Here is a 13,479-nt window from a genome sequence, read left to right on the forward strand (position 1 = left end):
AGAGTCCCCATCGTCTAGGTACTTCATATATCTAATGTTATCAACGGGCGCTGACCTCTGAAATATTTTTAGAGGTCCATCACCCTTCATACCGCCACTGTAACCATCATAATTCTTAGAACACTGATGTTCAATATGTCCTTCAGTGTTACCATGGCAAGTTTGGCAGTACTTAGATAAGCACTCAACATCAACAACTTTTCCATTCTTCTGAGAAGTATCACTTACAACACCATTCAAGGAACTATGTCCTCCACGTTACCATGTCCCAAGTGCAACAGCAAATTCCCGGGTTCCACTAATATTTACAGTTTTTTCTACTGCGCGTTTCATAGATGCTTCAGACACAACTGTCAAGTCACCTAAAAGTATTTTTATGTACTTGCTGAACCTACTGGGAGGAGGAGGAAGCTCCATAAAACGACAAAACTTTTCAGCAGCCTTTTTACTTTTCATATTGCACACATCGCATACAGTAACTTCAAATTCTCATTATATGAATTATGCACAATGCTCGTAGTAAATTTCGAGGTACATTTATTGCAGGATCCACACAGAACAACTACTTTTGACGCTAAACGCTTCCTGTTACTTTGTTGTTCAGTTATTTCCAGACAGCCTACACCATCACATTGTTTACATTTTGCCACCTCTTTTATCAAAAGAGATAAGATTCTCACATCAACAACAATACACTACAAACAGCGTCATTGTTAACACTAAAATTGGAATCACCAGGAGGCTTGCCATATGGGAGTTTCTTCCCTGGAGAACTGATATGTAAGTGACATTCCACAGTGTGGCGTTGCTTTGTTTGTGAAGTGGCTACCAAGGAATTTCCTTTTATTGAATTTCTTGATGCATGGCATAGTTCCTATTTATTGCACTCTAGAGGATATGTACTTCCACAAATATATGTAGCACTTGGGCTACAAACATTCTGTAACATGTTTCAATTGAGTGTTTAGCGAAGTTCTGCAGCAAAAGAGCTGATTTTTTGCGCCATTTCATAACCATGGATGAAACATGGGTCCACCACTTCACTCCCGAGAGTAAAGAACAATCAATAAAATGGACACAAATTGGAGAACCGAGCCCAAAGAAGGCGAAGACCCTTGCATCTGCGAGCAAGACCATGGCGTCGGTTTTTTGGAATGCGCGTGAGATAATTTTCATTGAATACCTTGAAAAAGGAAGAACTATCAAAGGCGGGTATTATGCGAACTTATTGCAACGTTTCGGTGAAGAAATCAGGCAAAAACTGCCGCATTTGGCCAAAAAGAATGTGTTGTTTGTTCAGGGCAATGCACCAGCTCACCTGTTCGTTATTGCAATGCCCAAAATTAATGAATTTAAGATTTAGTTACGACGGCATGCACCCTATTCACCAGATTTGGTCCCGTCGAATTATTTTCTGTTTCCAAAATTAAAAAAAAGTGGCTCGCTGGTTTAAGAATTTCAACAAATTAAGACGTGACGTCGTCAGTTAATGGCTATTTTGGGGAATTACACAGCTGTCAATATAAAAAGTTAACGAACATATTGAGCATCGCTGAAAAAGAAGATTATGTTAAAAAATAAATAAATATTTTCCAAAATTTTTGTGTTTTCCTTTGTTGGGTCGAGTACTTATGGAATTTTATTTATTTATTTAAATGTCAAGTTCCGTTGGACCAAATTGAGGAGCAAATCTGCAGGGTCTTGGAATGTGTCAGTACATGAACTTACAACATAAAAAGTAATAACAGATAAAAATAAATGTTCATGAACCTGAAAGAAAATCAGTTCATAAGTTTAAGCAAACGCTATCAGCAATACAATGAGAATCATCTTAATTTTTCAAGGAACTCCTCGACAGAATAGAAGGAGTGACCCATGAGGAAACTCTTCAAGTTAAATTTGAAAGCACGTGGATTACTGCTAAGATTTTTGAATTCGAGTGGCAACTTATTGAAAATGGATGCAGCAGTATACTGCACACCTTTTTGCACAAGAGTTAAGGAAGTCCGATCCTAATGGAGGTCTGATTTCTGCCGAGTATTAACCGACTGAAAGCTGCTTATTTTTGGAAATAAACTAATATTGGTAACAAGAAACGACATTAAGGAATATACATATTGAGAAGCCAATGTCAAAATACGCAGACTCGTGAAAAGAGGTCGACAAGAGGTTCGTGAACTCACACTATTTATTGCCAGAACCGCCCGTTTCTGAGCCAAAAACCGAACACAATACGACATAAGTGAATGAAAATAAGCAATGTAGACTAATTTACGTGTCGAAATATCACTCACTTCCGATACTGTTCGAATAGTGAAAATGGCAGTGTTAAGTCTTTGAACAAGATCCTGAACGTGGGCTTTCTACGACAGCTTACTTTTTATCTGAACACCTAGGAATTTGAATTGTTCAGTTTCACTAATCATATGCCCGTTCTGTGAGATTAAAACGTCAGGTTTTGTTGAATTGTGTGTTAGGAACTGTAAAAATCGAGTCTTACTGTGATTTAACGTTAGTTTATTTTCTACAAGCCATGAACTGAGGTCATGTACTGCTCTACTTGAAACCGAGTCAATGTTGCACACAACATCCTTTACTACCAAGCTAGTGTCATCAGCAAACAGAAATATTTTAGAGTTACCCATAATACTAGAGGGTATATCTTTTATATAAATAAGGAACAGGAGGGGCCCCAACACTGATCCCTGGGGCACCTGCCACTTGACAGTAGCCCACTCAGACCCCACATCACAGCCGTTATCAACATTGCGAATAATGACCTTTTGCTGCCTGTTGCTAAAGTAAGAGGTGAACCAATTGTGTGCTACTTCCCTTATTCCGTAATGGTCCGACTTCTGGAGCAATATTGTGTGATCGACACAGTCAAATGCCTTTCTTAAATCAAAAAATACTCCCATCCAGTACCTCACGGAGAAAAGAGAATACAGCGTTTTCAGTTGTCAAACGACTTCTAAAGCCGAACTCTACATTTGATAGCAAATCGTGTGATATAAAATGATCAATTAACCTTACATACACAGCCTTTTCGATAACTTTTGCAAACACTGATGGCATAGAAATAGGTCTAAAATTATCTACATTATCCCTTTCTCCCTTTTTAAAAAGTGGCTTTACTACTGAGTACTTTAATCGCTCAGGAAACTGACCATTCCTAAAGGACAAATTACAAATATGGCTAAATACAGGGCTAACATGTGCAGCACAGTACTTAAATATTCTACTAGACACTCTATCATAACCATGACAGTCCTTAGTCTTCAGTGATTTGATTATTGTCTCAATCTCCCTCTGGTCTGTATCACAGAGGAGTATTTCAGATATCAATCTCAGAAAGGCATTTGCTAAGAAATTTATATGATTTCCTGTAGATACTAAATTTTTATTTAATTCACCAGCAATGCTCAGAAAATGGTTGTTAAATACTGTACATATATATGGTTTATCAGTAACAGAAATATTATTATTGCAAACTGACTTTATATCGTCAACCTTGTGCTGCTGACCAGACAATTCCTTCACAACTGACCATATTGCTTTAATTTTATCCTGTGAATTAATTCTATTTGCATACCTCATACTTTTTGCCTTGCTAATAACATTTTTAAGCACCTTACAACACTGTTTGTAATGGGCTACTGTAGCTTCATTGTTACTACTTCTAACATTTTGATATAATTCCCGCTTTGTTCTACATGATATCCTTATCCCACTAGTCAGCCAACCGGGCTGTCCATTACTGCTAGTAATGGAAAGAAACTCTCAAAGAGAATGAGAAATGTGTTATTGAAAGTTTTGTATTTATCATCTATGTTATCGGCACTATAAACATCTTGCCACTCTTCGTCCTTGACAAGTTTTGAAAAACTTTCTATTGCTGTTGGATTACCTTTCCTACGTAGTTTGTAATTAAATACGACATTGGTTTAAGTACAAAAACCTTTTAGTGTTAAAATTTGTGCATCGTGGTCTGAAAGGCCATGCACCCTTTTACTAACAGAATGCCCATCTAGTAATGAAGAATGAATAAAAATATTGTCTATGACTGTGCTACTGTTTCCCAGCACTCTAGTCGGAAAAAACACAGTTTGCATCAGATCATATGAATTTAGGAGATCTACCAACATCCTTTTTCTCGCACAATCATGTAAAAAATTAATATTGAAGTCACCACATGGAACTACTTTCTGGTACTTCCTACAAAGTGTATCAAGAACCCTCTCTAACTTAAGCAAAAATGCTCTGAATTCGGAGTTAGGTGACCTATAAACAACAGCTATTAGAAGTTGAGTTTCACAAAATTCAAATAATGCTGCACAACTTTCAAATATCTGTTCAGTGCAGTGTCGTGATACATCTATGGACTCAAATGAAATACTGTTTTTTACGTACAGAGCCACTCCCCCACCCCGCAAGGAACTCCTTGAGAAACAGCCAGCTAATCTGTAGCCTGGTAATGGAAGCCTCTGAATTATCAAATTATTTAAGTGGTGCTCTGATACACCAATAATTTCAGAGTTAACATCTATTAGCAGTTCACTAACTTTATCTCTAATACCTCTTATATTTTGATGAAATATGCTATAGAAATATGCTATAGAAATTTTTCCATGAGTGAAACCACTACCACCACCACCCACTACACTGTCACCTATAAGCTTAGCCAGCCTCCCCTTCCCATACCTATTGAGGTGTAGGCCATGCCTAGTGAAACCCCATCTACTGATAGACCCAAGTGGCACCACTAAGAAGTGATCCATGCCCTCCTCAGCCCCACATTAACGCGCCTAACAGCCGCATTAAGGTGAGGCCGATCATGACGCTGAAAGAGTTTGCACGAAATGCACATTAGTACCACCAGTTTGAGCAGCTATCTTAACTAAGTCACCAGTGACATCATATTCCCCGTCCCTATCGAGAGTGTTCCCTGCTCCACCCACTATCACTACCTCATCTTCATTCGTAAAATTTTTACATAACTACCCTATGCTTTCAGTCACCTGAGCCAACCCTGCACTAGGCTTCACAATGCTGGTGACCTGGTACTCACTCCCCAACACTTCCTGCAACTGCTGGCCCACACCTCTCTCGTGGGAACTACCTAGCAGCAGAACCTTCTTTCTGCTAGACTTTGCAACTAACCTAGGCATCCTAATTGCTGAGGACTGCTGCAAGTTACCTACATCTACCGTTACACGAGGCTCCTCTCCACTCAACTCTGACAGTTGGTCGTATCTATTGCATGTATGAAAAGTAAAACTTAGTACCTCCTCTTCCTAGCTACCTTCTTGCCAACTTCCAGTTCCCATTCACCACCACCCTTAACCCTCCTCAACCTATCTAGTTCCTCCTTTGCGCATTGTAACTGCACCTGAAGGGCACAGATCTTACGCTCCTGCTCCACTATTAAATTGTTTCTACTACAGATTCCATATTCCCAGGAGAGGATCTCCCTATAATGAGCACTGGCTTCCCCACTGCATTCCCCCCAATGAAAATACTTTGAACAAATCCCACACCGTAATCCACTACTCACAAACCTACGACAGAGCCCACACATTTCACTCATGGTAAATGTTACCGTTACTGAAAAAAAACTATATGTCTACGTTATCAAAGTTCAGTTACACCAGTAGCACTATTTAAGAACTAACAATAATGGTCTCGAAATTCTCTGCCTACTAAGAAAGCAGCTACTTGTATTAATACTACTACAACACAGCCGATACCAATACCAGCAAAACTTCACAAAATTATTAGCTACCACCAAAAAATTAAAACTACCACTGTAACACTAAGCGAAGTTAAAACACTATATGAAAATTTTACTTAAATATTTCACTAGAAAGAATAATAAATGTCAGTTGAAAACTAAAGCACGAAAAATACTAACGACTTCACCACACTGAAAACTCTGTAAAACACAGAGAGCGAACGATTACAAAAGTTTGTTAAGTCGTTATTTCGTCACAAACGGAACGCAACACCGTTGAAAACTATTAAATTTAATAACTGTATTACAGAGCACAAATAAGTTTGTCAGTACTTAGCTTATAACCGCTACAGCTGCAGTGCACGCCGCAAAATGTAAACACACTATTCACCCTCGTAATTACATACGCGAACCTAAGATAGTGCAGTCAATACAATCGATTATTACATAACGTTGTTCTCTACTGTACACTATATATTATGTCTCTTAAAAACAGAATATACTCGGTCACACCTGTCAGAAGCTGAATAGCCACCTACTGCAGCGTGGAGAGCTACGAGAAAGAGAGTCACTGAGCTTCTGCAAGGTATCGACAGGGGTGGGTAGTCGTTTTGACCACAGGGCTGTGGCCAGCTGCTCTAGGGTTCTCGCCTGAGGATTAATCACGCCAAAATTCTGATCCAGATGGTCCCATAGAGTCTCCATTCGGTTTAAATCCGCGGTGTTTGATGGCCAGGATAGTACGGTAAACTCATTTTTAAATTGTTCGAGCCACGCATGTACACTGCGTGCTTTTTCGAAAGCTGTTTCACAGAGGAAGGCCGCACTGCAGTTCCTTCTCTAAATCCTTGCACAAACGAAAAAAAGGCTGACATCGGAAAAAGTGTCCAAGGAATAGAAAAGCAACCGGAATCACTCAACAGAGGAAAGTCCACTGGACCTGACGGGATACCAGTTCGATTCTACACAGAGTACGCGAAAGAGCTAACAGCCGTGTACCGCAAGCCTCTAGAGGAAGGTTCCAAATGTTTCGAAAAGATCAAAGGTAGCCCCGTCTTCAAGAAGAGTCGCCGAGCAGATGCGCAAAACTATAGACCTATATCACTGACGTCAATCTGTTGCAGAATTTTAGAACATGTTTTTTCCTCACGTATCATGTCGTTTCTGTAAACCCAGAATCTACTCTCTAGGAATCAACATGGGTTCTGGAAACAGCGATCGTGTGAGACCCAACTCTTTTTATTTGTTCATGAGACCCACAAAATATTAGATACCGGCTCCCAGGTAGATGCTATTTTCCTAGACTTCCGGAAGGCGTTCGATAAAGTCCCGCACTGTCCCCTGAATAACAGAGTAAGAGCCTACGGAATATCAGACCATCTGTGTGGCTGGATTGAAGAGTTTTTAGCAAACAGAACACACATGTTGTTCTCAATGGAGAGACGTCTACATACGTTCAAGTAACCTCTGGCGTGCCACAGGGGAGTGTTATGGGACCATTGCTTTTCACAATATATATAAATGATCTAGTAGATACTGTCGGAAGTTCCATGCGGCTTTTCGCAGATGATGCTGTAGTATACAAAGAAGTTGCAGCATTAAAAAATTGTAGAGAAATGCAGGAAGATCTGCAGCGAATAGGCACTTGGTGCAGGGAATGGCAACTGACCCTTAACATAGACAAATGTAATGTATTGCGAATACTTAGAATGAAGGATCCTTTATTGTATGATTAAATGATAGCGAAACAAACACTGGTAGCAGTTACTTCTGTAAAATATCTGGGAGTATGCGTGCGGAAAGATTTGAAGTGGAATGATCATACAAAATTAATTGTTGGTAAGGCGGGTGCCAGGTTGAGATTCATTGGGAGAGTCCTTAGAAAATGTAGTCCATCAACAAAGGAGGTGGCTTACAAAACAATCGTTCGTCCTATACTTGAGTATTGCTCATCAGTGTGGGATCCATACCAGATCGGGTTGACGGAGGAGATAGAGAAGATCCAAAGAAGAGCGGCGCATTTGTCACATGGTTATTTGGTAAACGTGATAGCGTTACAGAGATGTTTAACAAACTCAAGTGGCAGACTCTGCAAGAGAGGAACTCGGCATCTCGGTGTAGCTTGCTCGCCAGGTTTCGAGAGGGTGCGTTTCTGGATGAGGTATCGAATATATTGCTTACCCCTACTTACAACTCCCAAGGAGATCACGAATGTAAAATTAGAGAGATTCGAGAGCGTGCGGAGGCTTTCAGACAGTCGTTCTTCCCGCGAACCATACGCGACTGGAACAGAAAAGGGAGGTAATGACCGTGGCACGTATAGTGCCCTGCGCCACACACCGTTGGGTGGCTTGCGGAGTATATATGTAGATGTAGATGAGTTTTGCTATTTGAGGAGCAAAATAACTGATGATGGTAGAAGTAGAAAGGATATAAAACGTAGGCTGGCTATGGCAAGGAAAGCGTTTCTGAAGAAGAGAAATTTGTCAACTTCGAGAATAGATTTAAGTGTCAAGGAGTCTTTTCTGAAAGTATTTGTGTCGAGTGTAGTCACGTATGGAAGTGAAACATGAAAGATCAATAGTTTAGACAAGAAGAGAAAAGAAGCTTTCGAAACGTAGTGCTACGGAAGAATGCTGAAGATGAAATGGGTAGATCATGTAACTGATGAGGAGGTATTGAATATAATTAGGCAGAAGAGTAAATTGGGGCAAAACCTGACTAAAAGAAGGGACCAGTTGGTAGGACACGTTTTGAGGCATCAAGGGATCACCAATGTAGAATTGGAGGGAATCGTGGAGGGTAAAAATCGTAGAGGTACACCAAGAGATGAATACACTAAGCATATTCCGAAGGATCTAGGTTGCAGTTGTTACTCGGAGACAAAGAAGCTTGCACACGATAGAGTAGCATAGAGAGCAGCATCAAACCAGTCTCTGGACTGAAGACCACAACAAAAACAGTTTCCTAAAATTTAATATCAATAGCAATAAAATATATAAAACGTCTTAGCAGATGATAATAACAATAACCGGTTTACATTTATGTTTAGTACATCACTTTAGCACACATCATTGTTCATCATCACTTCCAGTGTCCAGGTCTTGCTTCTGCAACCATATTTTCCTCCCCTCTGCTGAGCATTTCAGTCCAGCGTATTGTGTCAATTTGAGTCCATGATTCTTCCATTGTCTTTCTCATTGTCTCTTCCCTAAGGCTTTTCGTTCGACATTGTGTTCAAGAATTTGGTTGACGTACCGTTTGGCCAATGGTTTTCTATTTCCTAACAGGATCCACTGACTCGATCTTCCTCTCTTCAGCTTGTTTTCGGCAACCTTCTCTATGTCAGCATCTCCATTTCTTCCAGGCGCTTACATAGTATTTCATTAGGACCTATATTTCACAGTCGTATAACAAAATATTTTAAACAGGTGGCCAGATCAATTCCCACCTGGTAATAATATTTATGCACCCGCGTGTCAGAAGCAGTTCCTTGTTACTGTCACAAAAATATTAATGTAATCGATATGAAATCGAAGCGTGGCCTAAGCATTATCAGTATCCCACTTACCACTAAGATATGGAGTGAAGGTCTGCACACTGCGGCTATGCAAGAGTGTGAATGAGAGATTTGCTGTTTCTTAAGCTCGTTTCTGGCTACAGTCCGCTAAGTCAATGATTATGTTTATTCCATCTTCCGTAGAGATGGACTTTCCTTTCTGTCTTGCCTTATTCAATTCGCTGTTGTTTTCAGAGTGTACTTGTCAACCCAAGAGTAGCGTCGAATTTGTTGATGACAGCAGGTATCGCGGGAGCTGTGAACAGTTGCCCTGCCCTGGCCGGAATGTCATCTGCAGGAGGTCAGGGCACAAACTTACCCACGTGGACAGACCCTCAAGCGAGCAACAGAAAAGTAGCCCGTTTTAAACATACTGTGCTCTTTGGTCGGAAGACGGGTCAGATGCAGCTCTCCATGCAAGTCTGTCATGTAGAAGTCTCCTTACCTTCTGCAAATTAAATGCATTTACCCACGACGCGTCTGTCAATCTACTCGTTCGTTTAATCACGTTGTTCCATAAATTTCTCTTCTCTCTGAAAATGACGTACACGAAACAACACTGGACTTCAAAATTTTTCTCTTTGGGTCATCAATATTCTGACTGGTTTGAAACGGCCCTCCACGAATTCTGCTTCTGTGCCTACCTCTTCATCTCAGAGTAGTACTTGCAACCTACGTCCTCTGTTATTTTCTGGCTGTATTCCAATCACTGTCTGCCTCTACAGTTACGCCCTCTACAGCTCCCTCTAATACCGTGGAAGTCGTTCCCTCATGTCTTAACAAATGTCCTATGATCCTGTCCGTTCTTCTTATCAGTGTTTTCCACATATTCGTTTCCTCTTCGATTCCACGCAGAACCTCCTCACTCCTTAGGTTATGAGTCCACCAAATTTTCATCATTCGTGTGTAGCACCACATCTCAAATGCTTCGATTCTTTTCTGTTCCGGTTGTCCCATAGTGCATATTTCAAAACTACACAATATTGAACCCCAGACGCACATTCTCAGTAATTTCTTCCTCAAATTAAGGCCTATGTGTGATACTAGTAGGCTTCTCTTGGCCAGGAATGCCCTTTTTGCCAGTGTTAGTCTCCTTTTAATGTCCTCCTTGCTCCGTCCGTCATTGGTTATTTTATTGCCTAGGTAGCAGAATTCCTTAACATACTTCGTGACCATAAATCCTCTTGTTGAGTTTCTCGCTGCTCTCATTTCTGCTACTTCTCATTACTTTCGCGTTTCTTCAATTTACTTTCATTCCATATTCCGTACACATTAGATTGTTCATTCCATTCAGCAGATTATGTAATTCTTCTTCAGTTCCACTCAGGATTACAATGTCATCAGCGAATAGTATCATTGATATCCTTTCACTTCGTTCTTGATCGTTCACTCTTATTATTCCCTCTTGGCTGTTGTACATATTGAATGTGACCCGTCTCTCCCTATAGCTTACCTCTATTTTTCTCTGAATTTCGAACATCTTGCACCATTTTACATTGCCGAACGCTTTTTCCAGGTCGACAAAACCTATGAACGCGTCTTGATTTTTCTTTGGTCTTGCTTTCTCTATCAAGCGCAACGTCAGAACTGCCTCTCTGGTGCCTTTACGTCTTATAAAGCCAAACTGATGACGATCTGCAAAAATTACCGACGACAACATGTTACGGACGATGTGTCACTAACAAGTAATATAGCTCTATGAAACTCGTGCTGTCCAGAAGGTAACTGAAAGAAATCCGGAAGGGACGGAAGGAAATAACACTTTTATTCAGTGACGATAATTTCCATGATCTTATAGCGATCTATGAGAGTCCACTGGATATTACAAAACGCGGGACATGGTGCTTAACAGGGCGTGTGATCACCCTAGACGGCAGAGCATGCTCTGTAATGTGCTTCCAAGTACATTTTGTTGTAGAGCATGCCATTCCCCCACCATCGCGGTTGACAACTGGTGGATGGTCGATTTTGCATGTGGACGCGCTGTAATACGTCTTCCCAGCGCACATTATACGTACTATATGGGGTGTAAGCCGATGAAATGGACAGGCCAGCCCAAGAGCCACTGCACCTGCGCTAATCGATGCAGCCGCACATTTTCATCCATAAAAATGGCGTCAGGGCCGAATGATACTCCGATAATAGGCATGTGGGCAAAAAGAGTAGCGTTGAGGTGTTAGTGTACCTTCTTCAAATACTTAGAAGTCATCATGCTTATGCAGCCTTATGGTTTCTCAAACGATAACACCTGAACCACGAGTATCATCATGTTCAACATGTTTCTAGACCTATTGTGCCAACACGTAATTGTTTTTGTGAAGCAGGTTGTTATTGTTTGGGAAGATCTAATGTCGCGTGGGCATACTGAGCTCCAAATCTTTGAACACGTTACATGCACCAGTCAAAGTTACTGTGACTCTGTACTCCTTACCCACGTGCCTATTTTCAGGGCTCCATTCGGCAGTGAATTAATTCTTATCGATGACAATGCGTGACCACACCGAATAGTTCAGTTAGAGAAGATCTTGAAAGGGAAAGGTATTCGACTGACGGACTGGCCTGCATGTTCTCCCGACTTAAGTCTCATCGAGCACAAGTTTGATACGTTTGAGATATGTACTGCAGCACCAGCACTTCCATCAGCCACCAGCCGGCACTTGTCAACCCCATTGGTTGAGGAATGAAATGTCCTACGTTATGAATTCCTTACCAACGTTGTGACCAACATGGGAGACCTTTGCAGAGCACGAACTGCAGTCCGTGGTGATCACGCACCCTGTTAAGATCACTGTCACATCTTTTTTATTGTCCAGAGAACCATTAGTAATACCGCTGACAGTATAATTTTGTCCTCGAATAAAAGTGTCATGTCCGAGTTTCTTTCAATTACCTTCTAGACTTCACCGTGTCAGTTCATTATGTGTATGTCTCAAGTTTCATCGACCTATGTTACTTGGCAGAAAGATATCTTGCGAAAGTTACCTTCGTCCTTGTTTTGACCACCAGTGTATAACATGCAGTAAAACGTTATCGTGGAGTGAGAGGGGAATGGGGAAAGCTTGCCTGCCAGAAAGCTTAGTCGTACAATCGCACTGCTGGAGGCATCCAAACAAGTTTGTTTACGGGGCGACATTCTGGCAACCGTCGTTGTCTGTCGTTTTAGGGACGTAGCTAAATCACGATACATCTTTCAGGGGGGTTGTCCTTTGCTCTAATTACCGGAAGTACTACGTTGCTTTGTGATTTACGAAAACTACCGCATTTTACGCGACAAAAGCGCTTTTATATATTCCTTTCAAATTTGAGCTTTCCCTTCTCTTCTTGATACTCGCTTTCCATCTGAGCTCTTGATACTCGTACAATGCTTCTGTTTTCTCCAAATGGCTCTTTAATTTCCCTATTGCGGCAGCTATCTCCCGTCTAGTCACACATGCCTAGACATTTTTCCTCTAGCTATTCCTGCTTAGCCATTTTGTGTTCTCTCAGTCTCATTTATTTGGTGTCTGTATTCCCTTTTACCCACTTCATTTGTTTTAGTTTTTTTTTCTTCTTTCGTCAGTTAAATATCGCGTGAGATTTTCAAGGACTTGATCTGCTGCTGTCTTGACTGCATCCCTCAAAGCTACCCGTTGGTCCTCTATCATATCCCTCCCCCACTTTCAATCAAACGTTGCTTTTTATGCAGGCCTGATCTACCTAATTTCCTGCCTTTATGCAAATTTGTAAGTTTTAATCTACAGTTCATAACGAGTAAATTATGATCAGAATTAACACCTGTTCCCAGGAAAGGTCTTATAGTTTATGGTTTGGAAATCTCTGTCCTACCGTCATACAACCAGCCAGATAATTTCCGGTCTCTTCCCCGTATACAGCTTTCTTTCATGATTCCGAAACCAGTTGTCAGCCATGGTTAACTTATGGCCTGTGGAACCTTCCACCAGATGGCTTCTACTTTTATCCCTTTCGTCAGCTGTTCTAAAATTTATCGTTTGTATTGTGACATAAATGAAATCTTAGAAACTGGCTGATTAATTTGTTTACAGTCAGGTTTTGAAGAAACATTACTGCCAGAAAATGGAAATTCTCTTACAATTTTCGCGAAGATATAACTGAACTCAAATTACTTCTTCCAACTTTTAGTTGTTGCGTTCACATAACTCGTTTTACATTTGTTTTGCGAAATGAGTCA

The sequence above is a fragment of the Schistocerca gregaria genome, chromosome 5, assembly GCF_023897955.1.
Source record: "Schistocerca gregaria isolate iqSchGreg1 chromosome 5, iqSchGreg1.2, whole genome shotgun sequence".
NCBI classification, from domain to species: Eukaryota; Metazoa; Arthropoda; class Insecta; order Orthoptera; family Acrididae; genus Schistocerca; species Schistocerca gregaria.